The sequence below is a fragment of the Macrobrachium rosenbergii genome, chromosome 46 (genome assembly GCF_040412425.1).
Source record: "Macrobrachium rosenbergii isolate ZJJX-2024 chromosome 46, ASM4041242v1, whole genome shotgun sequence".
In the NCBI taxonomy this organism is placed as follows: Eukaryota; Metazoa; Arthropoda; class Malacostraca; order Decapoda; family Palaemonidae; genus Macrobrachium; species Macrobrachium rosenbergii.
This window is the reverse complement of record NC_089786.1, coordinates 6,840,001-6,852,120: the sequence shown is the minus strand read 5'-3', so window position 1 is coordinate 6,852,120 and position 12,120 is coordinate 6,840,001.

Here is a 12,120-nt window from a genome sequence, read left to right as displayed (position 1 = left end):
CTCCTTTAATTTTCTTTTCATTACCTCTAAAAATACTGTAGGAAATTTTAAAACCAAAGACGTTTCAGAACACATGGGAAAGTACATTCGAGAGGAAACTCCTTGTAAAACCTGGAAGGAAAACCGTGGCAGGACTGAATCCTTGGCTCAGAGAGAGAGAGAGAGAGAGAGAGAGAGAGAGAGAGAGAGAGAGAGAGAGAGTCTGAGGTTCTTCATCGTCACTTTGGCATTGGTTTTGAATAGGCACAACGTAAAAATAACAATCTCAACATCAGGAATAATAATAATAATAATAATAATAATAATAATAATAATAATAATAATAATAATAATAATAATAATAATAATAATATGGATGATGAGTTGTATAATAAGATTTCTCCTGTCAATAACAATGAACAGCATTCACATAAAGAGGAAAATGAACCTGGCAGATCACTACAATAAACCCAAAAAGCACATCACACGTGCACACACACACACACACACACAAACCACACACACAGACAAACCAAAATCCAAGACAGACAGACAAACATCCAGACAGAGAGAGAGAGAGAGAGAGAGAGAGAGAGAGAGAGAGAGAGAGAGAGAGAGAGAGAGAGAGAGAGAGATTGAGGAAAGCCTATCCACCCTGATCCGTAAAAAAATAAATTACAAAAAATTCGGAGTGACTCTTTGCCTCGTGAGCCGAAAACCGCCCCCTCTTCCCCCTCTTCGTCAGGTGGGGGGGAGGGTGTCTTAATCTAGCGACTTCCATTCGGGCAAGATCTATTGTGGACGTTGTCCATCGCGAATTAAAAAGATCAAGTAGCATTTCAATATTTTTAGTTGCGCGTTTCGGACCCAACATCTTCTGTCACTTTCCAATCCTCCGTCTGGGTCGGTTGGTTTTAAAACAATCGGCCAGTCGATATTTTTGGGGTTGTGGATCTTTTATTTTTTTTTATTTCAGTTATTTCTGGCTAAAAAAGTGGGGGGTGGTAATGAACAAAGGTTGATTTGAGAACGGCTGAAATGAAGGTAAATCATTTTGATATATTGGTTTTAGTTATTATTTTTTTTATTACGTTGGGGTTCCTGGATTTCCGGAACCGACTGCGTTTGTCTCATGTAAATTGAAATACATTAGACATATGTTTACACACCTGAATTCTAGTAAATACACATATGCATACACACACGCATATAAACACACACACGAATACCTACCAATCTATCTGTTTTATATACACACACACACACACACACACACACACACATATATATATATATATATATATATATATATATATATATATATATATATATATATATACATATATATACTGTACACATATATATGTATATATATGTATGTATGTATGAATATATACATTCATTATAATACACAATTAACACTAAAAACTAACGAAATAACAATGTATTGGCAGCCAAGAAACGCCAGTGTTCTTCAGATAATATCAATTTTAAATGCAGTTATCGGTTAAAAAGTAAATTTTCTTTAATTCATAACAATAATCCCTTCATACTAAATACTAGATTAACACTTAAACGTTACCAGCGACCGATTAACTTCTTGTTCTCAGTAATCATGAACTTGATAAAAAAGTTACAATTGATACTGAAATCTTCATTTCTGCTCAGATTTTCCGGCAGAAACTATTGGTAAAATGAAGAGTCTGAATAGTCGAGCCCCTTGATAGTCCAATAGTCTCGTCAACAACCTATTAACTACTTGTTCTCAGTAAACATGAACTTGATAAAAAAATAGTTACAATTAATACTGAAACCTTCATTTCTGCTCAGAATTTCCTGCAGAAACTATTGATAAAATGAAGACTCCGAATAGTCGACCCCTTGATAGTCCAACAGTCTCCTCAACAACCTATTAATCCAATAGCCTCCTCAACAACCTATTAACTACTTGTTCTCAGTAATCATGAACTTGATCAAAAAAATAGTTACGAATACTGTTGAAATCTTTATTTCTGCTCAGCATTACCTGCAGAAACTATCGATAAAATGAAGACTCCGAATAGTCGACCCCCTTGATAGTCCAATAGTCTCCTCAACAACCTATTAACTACTCGTTCTCAGTAATCATGAACTTGATAAAAAAATAGTTACAATTAATGATGAAATCTTGATTTCTGCTGAGATTTTCTTGCAGAAACTATTGATAAAAGGAAGAGCCGGAATAGTCGAGCCCCTTGATAGTCCAATAGTCTCCTCAACAACCTATTAACTACTTGTTCTCAGTAATCATGAACTTGATAAAAAAAAATAGTTACAATTAATGATGAAATCTTGATTTCTGCTCAGATTTTCCTGCAGAAACTATTGATAAAAGGAAGAGCCGGAATAGTCGAGCCCCTTGATAGTCCAATAGTCTTCTCAACAAACTATTAGCTACTTGTTCTCAGTAATCATGAACTTGATAAAAGAAATAGTTACGAATAATACTGAAATCTTTATTTCTGCTCAGCATTTCCTGCAGAAACTATCGATAAAATGAAGACTCCCAATAGTCGACAACTTGATAGCCCAATAGTCTCCTCAACAACCTAATAACTACTTATTCTCAGTAATCATGAACTTGATAAAAAAACTAGCTACAATTAATAATGAAATCTTCATTTCTTTTGAGCATTTCCTACAGAAACTATTGATAAAATGAAGTCCTAATAGTCGACAACTTGATAGCCCAATAGTCTCCTCAACAACCTATTAACTACTTGTTCTCAGTAACCATGAACTTGATAAATAGTAGTCACAATTAATATTGAAACCTTCATTTCTGCTGAGTATTTCCTGCAGAAACTATTGGTAAAATGAAGAGTCCACCGTGCGCATAACCTTTCAACTATGTCTCTTGCTTTCCTTCACAACAATAGTCGACCCCCTTGATAGTCCAATAGTCTCCTCATCCATTTCAGACGCCATAACCGGCGGCAGAGAGACAAAGACCCATCGATTACGCATCCACGCTTTTGGTCCTATTGAAATTATCCATTGTGCGAAAGAATTCCAATTAATTATCTTGTTATTTCCAAAGTTACAATTGACAAACTGCCTCTCTCTCTCTCTCTCTCTCTCTCTCTCTCTCTTTTTAACCATGTAACTACAGGCAAATATCAGAAGCACATTTTAATGGTTAAACAAAATCCTTGTTTGTTTTCGCTTGTTTTCTTCATCAAAGAGGCCATTGTGTTTGGGGCGAAAAACATTTCTTACAGTAGAACGACTATAGTGATAGGCACACGCACAAACACACGCACACAAACACACACACACACACGCATACACGCACAAACACACACGTCAGATCCCTTCATGTTTCAGTTTAATTTGAGGATCAAGGGTTGAACTTTACCTTATGTATGATATATAATATACACACACATATACATATATATATATATATATATATATATATATATATATATATATATATATATGATGCACCTGTGGCTCCTACTTGTGCCTGGCAACACCTGTCTTTTCCTTCAGAAGGTTAGCTTTGAAGAAACTGCAGAAGTGTTGTCACAAAACAAAGGAGGCCACAAGTGCAGTAATATTTAATGAGAATTTTTCATAAGCAAAACTATCCTCATGAACCATCTATACGTAAATACAAACACATACATGCACATAATATATATATGTATATATATATATATATATATATATATATATATATATATATATATATATATATATATATATATATATATATATATATATATATATATATATATATATATATATATATATATATATATATACATACATACATAAACTAAACTATATGAACGTTTATATATGCAAAAGAAAAGTTTAAACAATGACCCGATGAAAAATCCAAATGAATGAATCACATTTCGGTAGAATATTTTGAAAAAAACAATGTATGAAACCATACACTGAAAGATTCTCCCGGTAACAGGTATTTATCATTTAAACGCATCCAGTATTTTCATAGAAAAATAAGTAAATCGAGTTATTTTCATATTACGTGTAAATCGAGTTTTGAAGAATATGGCGATAATATGCAAAAATAAGAAACAAGTATAAAAATACTGGAATATTATTTATTCTGATGAGTTTCATCAGTCAGTTACATAGATCAGAAAAGATTCGTAGATGTACCAAAGATCATAAATAAATGATTTACGTCGGAAGCTTTGAATGTTGTTCCTGCCTCATTCTCTAGGTTGATTTAACATAATTTCTTGCGATGCATACACACGTTCATACATACATACATACATACATACATATAAATGAATAATACATACATTTTATATCTACAGTACATGAATGTCATGAACAAAATATATATAAATATATATATATATATATAATATATATATTAATATATATATATATATATATATATATATATATTTTATATATATATATATATGATTATAAATGTATATATATAAAAATTATATATATATATATATATATATATATATATATATATATATATATATATATATATATATATATATATATATATATATATATATATATATATATATATATATATATATATATATATATATATATATATATATATATATATATATATATATATATATATATATATATATATATATATATACATACATACCTCAAAACAACAAAACTGTATTTCTGTAAAACTAAACATTTGACAAAAAAACAAAACATTAGTAACTAGTAGTGATTTATAACGAATGAAGTTAGTGATATCAAATCAAGCAGGTTCAGAGAGATTTTTTTTTTTTCAAACAACCCTCTTGAATATCTTGAACGGAACTGATGAAATTAGAGGCAGTGCCTGCCTGCGTAAAATAACGAATGAAGTGTTGAATCTTATTATATATATATATATATATATATATATATATATATATATATATATATATATATATATATATATATATATATATATATATATATATATATTTATATATACACGCTATATATACATACGTATGTATGTAGTACTTTTCATGTTTATTACCTTAATAATTACGGTCTTTCCTTACATGGGACAAAGTTCCTTTGCATTCAGCCACCCTCGCTGCATAGATTAAGTGAAGATTAAGTGAAATACCTGTCATCAAGGACAGTGTTTTCTTCCAGTTTAAAAAAAAAAAAAGATGTTTTGGCAGTTTTCTTCCCTGCTTACTCATTTTCATTACGGGTACCAAATATTCATTTTCCGCATTCAAAAAGATTATTTTTGTATAAATTGTTGCATATTTTCGCAGATGCATCGTGAAAGATGTACAGTTCCACGGGCATCTTTGGCAGACTTCCATTCAATCCTTTTTGCATTCATTTGAAGAATTTGCAAGGAAGAGTATCAAGACATTCCGACCTATTGCCTTCGTCCGAAATCTTGGAGTTAAAAGCACCATTTCTGAACGACAGGAAGATCACACTGTCTTTAATCAAATGTACTTGATCCAGTCTGTTCAGTGAACGTAAAAGAATTAGTCCAATTCTTTATTCAAACTTTCGAAAGAGGATGATCACTGACCAAGACCCAGTTCCGCAATGAAATCAAATAAAAAGATGAAAAATAAGCCAAAATTTTTTCATTTTTGAAAACTGCCCAAAGAAGTGAATAGTAAATGAACATAAAACCGTTTATTAGAATTACCAAAATAAATTAAGCCTTAAGAGGATCCAGTTCCGTAATGAAACACCGCCCCCAAAAAAAGAAAAATAAACCAAAATTTTCTCCTTTTTGAAAACTGCCCAAAGAAGTGAATAGTAAATGAACATAAAACCGTTTATTAGAATTATTGAAATAAATGAAAACTAAAAAGATCCAGTTCAATGAAACTATATATATATATATATATATATATATATATATATATATATATATATATATATATATATATATATATATATATATATATATATATATATATATATATATATATATATATATATATATATATGTATATATATATATATATATATATATATATATATATATATGAAAACAAGCCAAAATCTTCTATTTTGAGAACTAAGAAGAGAATAGTACATGAACATAAAACCATTAACTGGAATTATGAAATAAATTAAAACTTAATAAGATCCAGTTATACATAAAAAAAGCCAAAATTTTCCCCTTTTTGAAAACTGCCCTAAGAAGTGAACAATAAATGAACATAAAACCGTTTATAAGTGAATACTAAAGAAAGGCATGAACGGAAAATTAAGCAAGATCCCTTACGCTGAATAACGAAAAGAAATGAACATTAAAACGAGACCCAGGTCTTCAGTAAAACAACCGAAAGAAACGAGTATTAAGAGAAGATCCAGTCCTTTTTAGTTACTAAAAGAAAAATACATAAAAAGATAAAATCTTCATTTAAATACCAACAAGAAACTCTCTTGTTAACTACCATTACAAAACTAGATTAAAATGGCCCAAATCTTATATATGTATATGTATATATATATATATATATATATATATATATAAAAATATATATATATTAAAAAAAAAAAAAAAAAAATATATATATATATATATATATATATATATATATATATATATATATATATATATATATGTATGTGTGTGTATATGTGTGTGTGTGTGTGTATATATATGATGTTTATGTGTGTGTGTGGTTATCAAGGGAAAAACATATAAAAAGACAAAAAACCTAATTACAATAATGAGAAACTCTCTCATTACCTACCAATAGAAATCTAGTTTTAAAAGGCCCAATCCTTCATTCAAAAAAAAAAAAAAAAAAAAAAAAATCATATGACCAATCGGACGCGACCAAACGTTTTCATCAGAATTTTGTCATCAGAATTACCCAAAAGAACCGAACACCGCATCAAACAAGATCCGATCCTTCATTTGTCAAGTGTTGATAAGCGACCACTGCACATATACAGCCGTTCTGTTGGTCCTCCCCGGCATTAGTCATTCCGGACTGAAGCCTCGGCCACTGGTGGCAGTTACATGACCAGTCAGCAACGCAGCAAAAATAAAAAGGAAGATGAAAAAATTTATATGGACATGAGTCTCTGTGTGAATGCGTATGAGAGAGAGAGAGAGAGAGAGAGAGAGAGAGAGAGAGAGAGAGAGAGAGAGAGAGAGAGAGAGATGTCCATGGACTGCCTTTCCTTTCACAAACATTTGCAAACAGAAAGTTGCTACGAATAAGACTCCGTGTATTTGTATGAGAGAGAGAGAGAGAGAGAGAGAGAGAGAGAGAGAGAGAGAGAGAGATCCATGGACTGCCTTTCCTTTTACAAACATTTACAAACAGAAAGTTGCTACGAATAAGACTGTGTATTTGTATGAGAGAGAGAGAGAGAGAGAGAGAGAGAGAGAGAGAGAGAGAGAGAGAGAGAGAGAGAGAGAGAGAGAGTTGTTCATGGACTGCTTTTTCCTTTTACAAACATTTACTAACAAAAAGTTGCTACGAATAAGACTCTGTGTATGTGTATGAGAGAGAGAGAGAGAGAGAGAGAGAGAGAGAGAGAGAGAGAGAGAGAGAGAGAGAGAGAGAGAGAGTTGTCCATGGACTGCTTTTTCCTTTACAAACATTTGCAAACAGAAAGTTGCATGAATAAGACTCTGTGTATGTGTATGAGAGAGAGAGAGAGAGAGAGAGAGAGAGAGAGAGAGAGAGAGAGAGAGAGAGAGAGAGAGAGAGTTGTTCATGGACTGCTTTTTTCCCTTTACAAACATTTACTAACAACAAAAAAAGTAAACATGAATAAGACTCTGTGTATGTGTATGAGAGAGAGAGAGAGAGAGAGAGAGAGAGAGAGAGAGAGAGAGAGAGAGAGAGAGAGAGAGAGAGAAAGTTGTCCATGGATTGCTTTCCTTTTTGCAAACAAAAACTTTATAAGGACAAGAGTCTGTGACCAGTCAGCAAGAGAAAAAAGGATGAGAAAAAAGATTATGGCCTGCTTTCTCCTTTTGCAAACAAAAAAACTTTATAAGGGCAAGTCTAGAGAGAGAGAGAGAGAGAGAGAGAGAGAGAGAGAGAGAGAGAGAGAGAGAGAGAGAGAGAGAGAGAGAGAAAGCAGTCCATGGACTGCTTTCTCCCTTTGCAAACAAAAAACTTTATAAGGACAAGAGTCTGTGTATGTGTGTGTATTAGAGAGAGAGAGAGAGAGAGAGAGAGAGAGAGAGAGACTTTACAAGGACAAGAAGAGAGATTAGAGAGAGAGAGAGAGAGAGAGAGAGAGAGAGAGAGAGAGAGAGAGAGAGAGCATGGGAGAAAGTTGCCCATGGCCTGCTTCCTCCTTTTTGCAAACTCATGGCCCCTACTTTTATCTGGTTGCACAGAAAAAAAGGGAGATAAAAAGTGCATATGGACAAGAGTCTGTGTGTATGAGAGAGAGAGAGAGAGAGAGAGAGAGAGAGAGAGAGAGAGAGAGAGAGAGAGAGAGAAAGCTGCCCATGGACAGCCTGCTTTCTCCCCTTTGCAAACTCATGGCCGCTGCTTTTATCTGCTTCCTCCTGCAGCTTTCCCGTATTATCCCCCCTTCCTTTTCACCTTTTCCGTCTCCCCGGTCCTTGCCTTCTCATGCACATTTCAACCTCGCAAATCTCTCTCTCTCTCTCTCTCTCTCTCTCTCTCTCTCTCTCTCTCTCTCTCTGCGAGTCTTTGCCCAGGCTGCTCCCTTCCGCGGAAAGTGAAAAATAGAGGAAGATTGACAGTTTAAATGACATGTGGGAAGAGTTCATGGACGTCCGTATGCAATTAGCATAGAGGTTTATAGGGGATATATTGTGAATAATAATAATAATAATAATAATAATAATAATAATAATAATAAATAATAATAATAGAAATAATAATAAGAAGAAGAAGAAGAAGAAGAAGAAGAAGAAGAAGAAGAAGAAGAAGAAGAAGAAGAAGAAGAAAAAGGAGAATAAGAAGAAGAAGAAGAATGAGAATAAGAACTAGAGCTATTATCATTATCATTGAGATCCAAGTTGTTCTGCTACTACTGCTACAAGTGAGACTTAATTCAGACCAAATTCTAAGTCTTCTCTATGCATTGGTCCTGCCCCTTCTTCTCCTCCTCCTCCTCCTCCTCCTCCTCCTCCTCCTCCTCATCCGCCGCCATTTTTAATCCCCCTTCCCCCCCACCCCCAAAAACCTCGGGCCTCCCTCAAAAATGTATTGGCTTTAGTGCATTTTCCGAAAAAGCTCGAAAAAAAGTCTAATGAAATGGCGGCCATTTTGGATAGCGCTTCCCTTGAGGCCAATAATTAGATTATTCCTCATATTGCACAGCCGCTCATGACCACACCAAAATTATATTCATTTTATTTATTTATTATTTTTTTTTTCCTCGTCACGGAGCAGTTCCAAATATCAAAGCTCCGGTGCCAGAAATTAATTTCGAAAGGCAAAAATAATTTTAATACCACTAAAGTAGTTGAGGGACTGAATCGTGTATTGCTGACGTATAATGGGAAAGTTTAATCTGAAATATCGCGCTAATGCCTTAATCTCGCAAATGCATTGATACGCATGATTCCGTTATTCGGAAATTATCTCCTCTGCTGCGCCGGAGACAAAACCATCACAATGAAGGCAGGTTTCGCTTTAGGTCTGGAAACTAAACTCCCGTAGTCCATCGGTATTACTTGGTCTTTAACAGTGCAGGGCATAAACGCCGGATAAAACGCCACCCGTAACCCACCCCCCTCCCCACCAATACCTACCCCCTCCCACACAAAAATAAATAAATAAAAGCCCCACCCCCTTCAACAAAAGATTCTTCAAACTTTCGCATCTTTCAATGGCTTATCTTACCCATCATGCTGCTCATAAGAAAATAGTGTTTTACGAAGTATAATGCTATATATACAGTACAATGTATTCATGAAAATTTTCTCTTAATTTTTGTAATGATAAGTTTCTTATAACTTACAGAACAAAGCTGCTGAAATGCACAGCCCACCCCACCCCTCAACCAAGGAAATCTGAGCACCCACAGCAAGAATGAGTAGTCACAAACTTAATAATAGTTTTGAAATAAAATTGAGAATGTACAGAGGTTCAGATATGTCCAAACATCTTATGAGTTGTGGTGGGTAGGATTTCTACAGAAAATACAGTAATAAGTATATACTACCTCTGCTACATCTACCACTGCCACCGGATTATTTTACTAGATTCGTTACCTTTGCACAGTATTATAGCAATATTCCCAATAACAATAAGGCGTTCAAATAACTTTCACAATATCTTAAAATTATGAAAGTGAAAAAACATGCTGACGACACTACAAACATTCTGTTATGAAAATCAAAGATGGATATCTAGTTATTTAAATTATTGCCTACTTTTAATTTATAAAACCCTCATGAGAAGGTGGATATGGTATAATTATACTTGGTATTATTATTTCACTTACTATTTTTGGAAGTGTTAGAAGTTGCTCCAAGGGTGAAGGATAGGGAGAGAAGGATGGACGGAATTATGTTATTTCAAGGACGAGGATTCTTGAAGACATTTTATTGTTAAGTAACTTCGTGGACACAAGTTCTTGAAGACTTTACTTGATGATGACTTCAAAGACAAGGATTCTCGAAGACTTAATGAGGACCTCAAAGACAAGGATTCTTCAAGACTTAATGAAGACCTCAAAGGCAAGGATTCTTCAAGACTTTACTTGATGATGACTGCAAAGACAAGGATTCTCGAAGACTTCACTTGATGATGACTTCATGGACAACAATCCTCAAAGACTTTACTTGATGATGACTTCAAAGACAAGGATTCTTGAAGACTAACTGATGATGACTTCAAAGAAAGACAAGGATTCTCGAAGACTTTACTTGATGATGACTTCAAAGACAAGGATCCTCGAAGACTTTACTTGATGATGACTTCAAAGACAAGAATCCTCGAAGACTTTACTTGATGATGAGTTCAAAGACAAGGATCCTCGAAGACTTTACTTGATGATGACTTCAAAGACAAGGATTCTCGAAGACTTTACTTGATGATGACTTCAAAGACAAGGATTCTCGAAGACTTAAAGATGACCTCGAAGGCAAGGATTTTTAATGACTCTTCTTGATGAGCACTTCAAGGACAATGATTCTTAAAGACTTTTTATGATGATGGGTTCCAGATTCTTAAAGACTTTTTTTTTGACAAGTATTCTTGAAGACTTTTCTTAATGACTACTTCATGGACAAGGATTCTCGTAGTCGTTTCTTATCGAGAATTTCAAGGACAAGGATTCTTTAGGTTCTTTTTTGATGAGGAATTCAACGACATGGATTCTCGAAGACTTTTCTTGGCGAGCACTACATGAACAATGATTCTTTAAGACTTTCTTTTAACAAAGACTTCAAGGACAAGGATTCTTTAAAACTTTTTAACGAAGACATCAAGGACAAGGATTCTGCATGACCTGTTCAATCATCACTTTAAGAACAATGATTCCTGAATACCTGATAATCCCTTTAAGAACAAAGACTCTGGAAGATTAATCTCAATAAGTATTTTCTGGAAGAGAACTTTGATGAGTACTTCATGGAAGGTACTCTAGGAGGCTCTGTTTGATAACCAGTTCATGAAGTTAGTAAGTTCTTCATAAACAAGGATTCTGAAAAGCTTATAAACGCGCATATTCTTGAGACGCAACTGATAGAAGCATTGAATGTGGGCCAACGAAAAATATCGTGTAATGAACAGAATGGCTTTAATTCTTGTTGACTGAAAAACAAGAAGATTTGATTGAATCTTTCACACTTTACAGTGGTGGCAAAGGCGATTTGTTTTCCTTCATATGAAGGATGCAGAAAGGATCTGAAGAGCTACAATAGTTGATATCCTTCTTAAGTCTGCAGGAATTCATTTCACATGACTGAAGGATGTAATTTTTTCCCGGTCCCTCAAGTCAGAAGGATACCTGAAATCGGGAGAGAGAGAGAGAAAAAAATTAGAATGGGATTACACTTGAAATAACGACAGTTCAGCTTACCACATTTCGCCCTAAGCTAAATTCCTCTATATTTGGGCAAAATATTAAACTTGCCTGTTTTTTCTACTGAAAAGATGTAAGGTTTATATACTGTCCCATAAAGGAAATATGAAA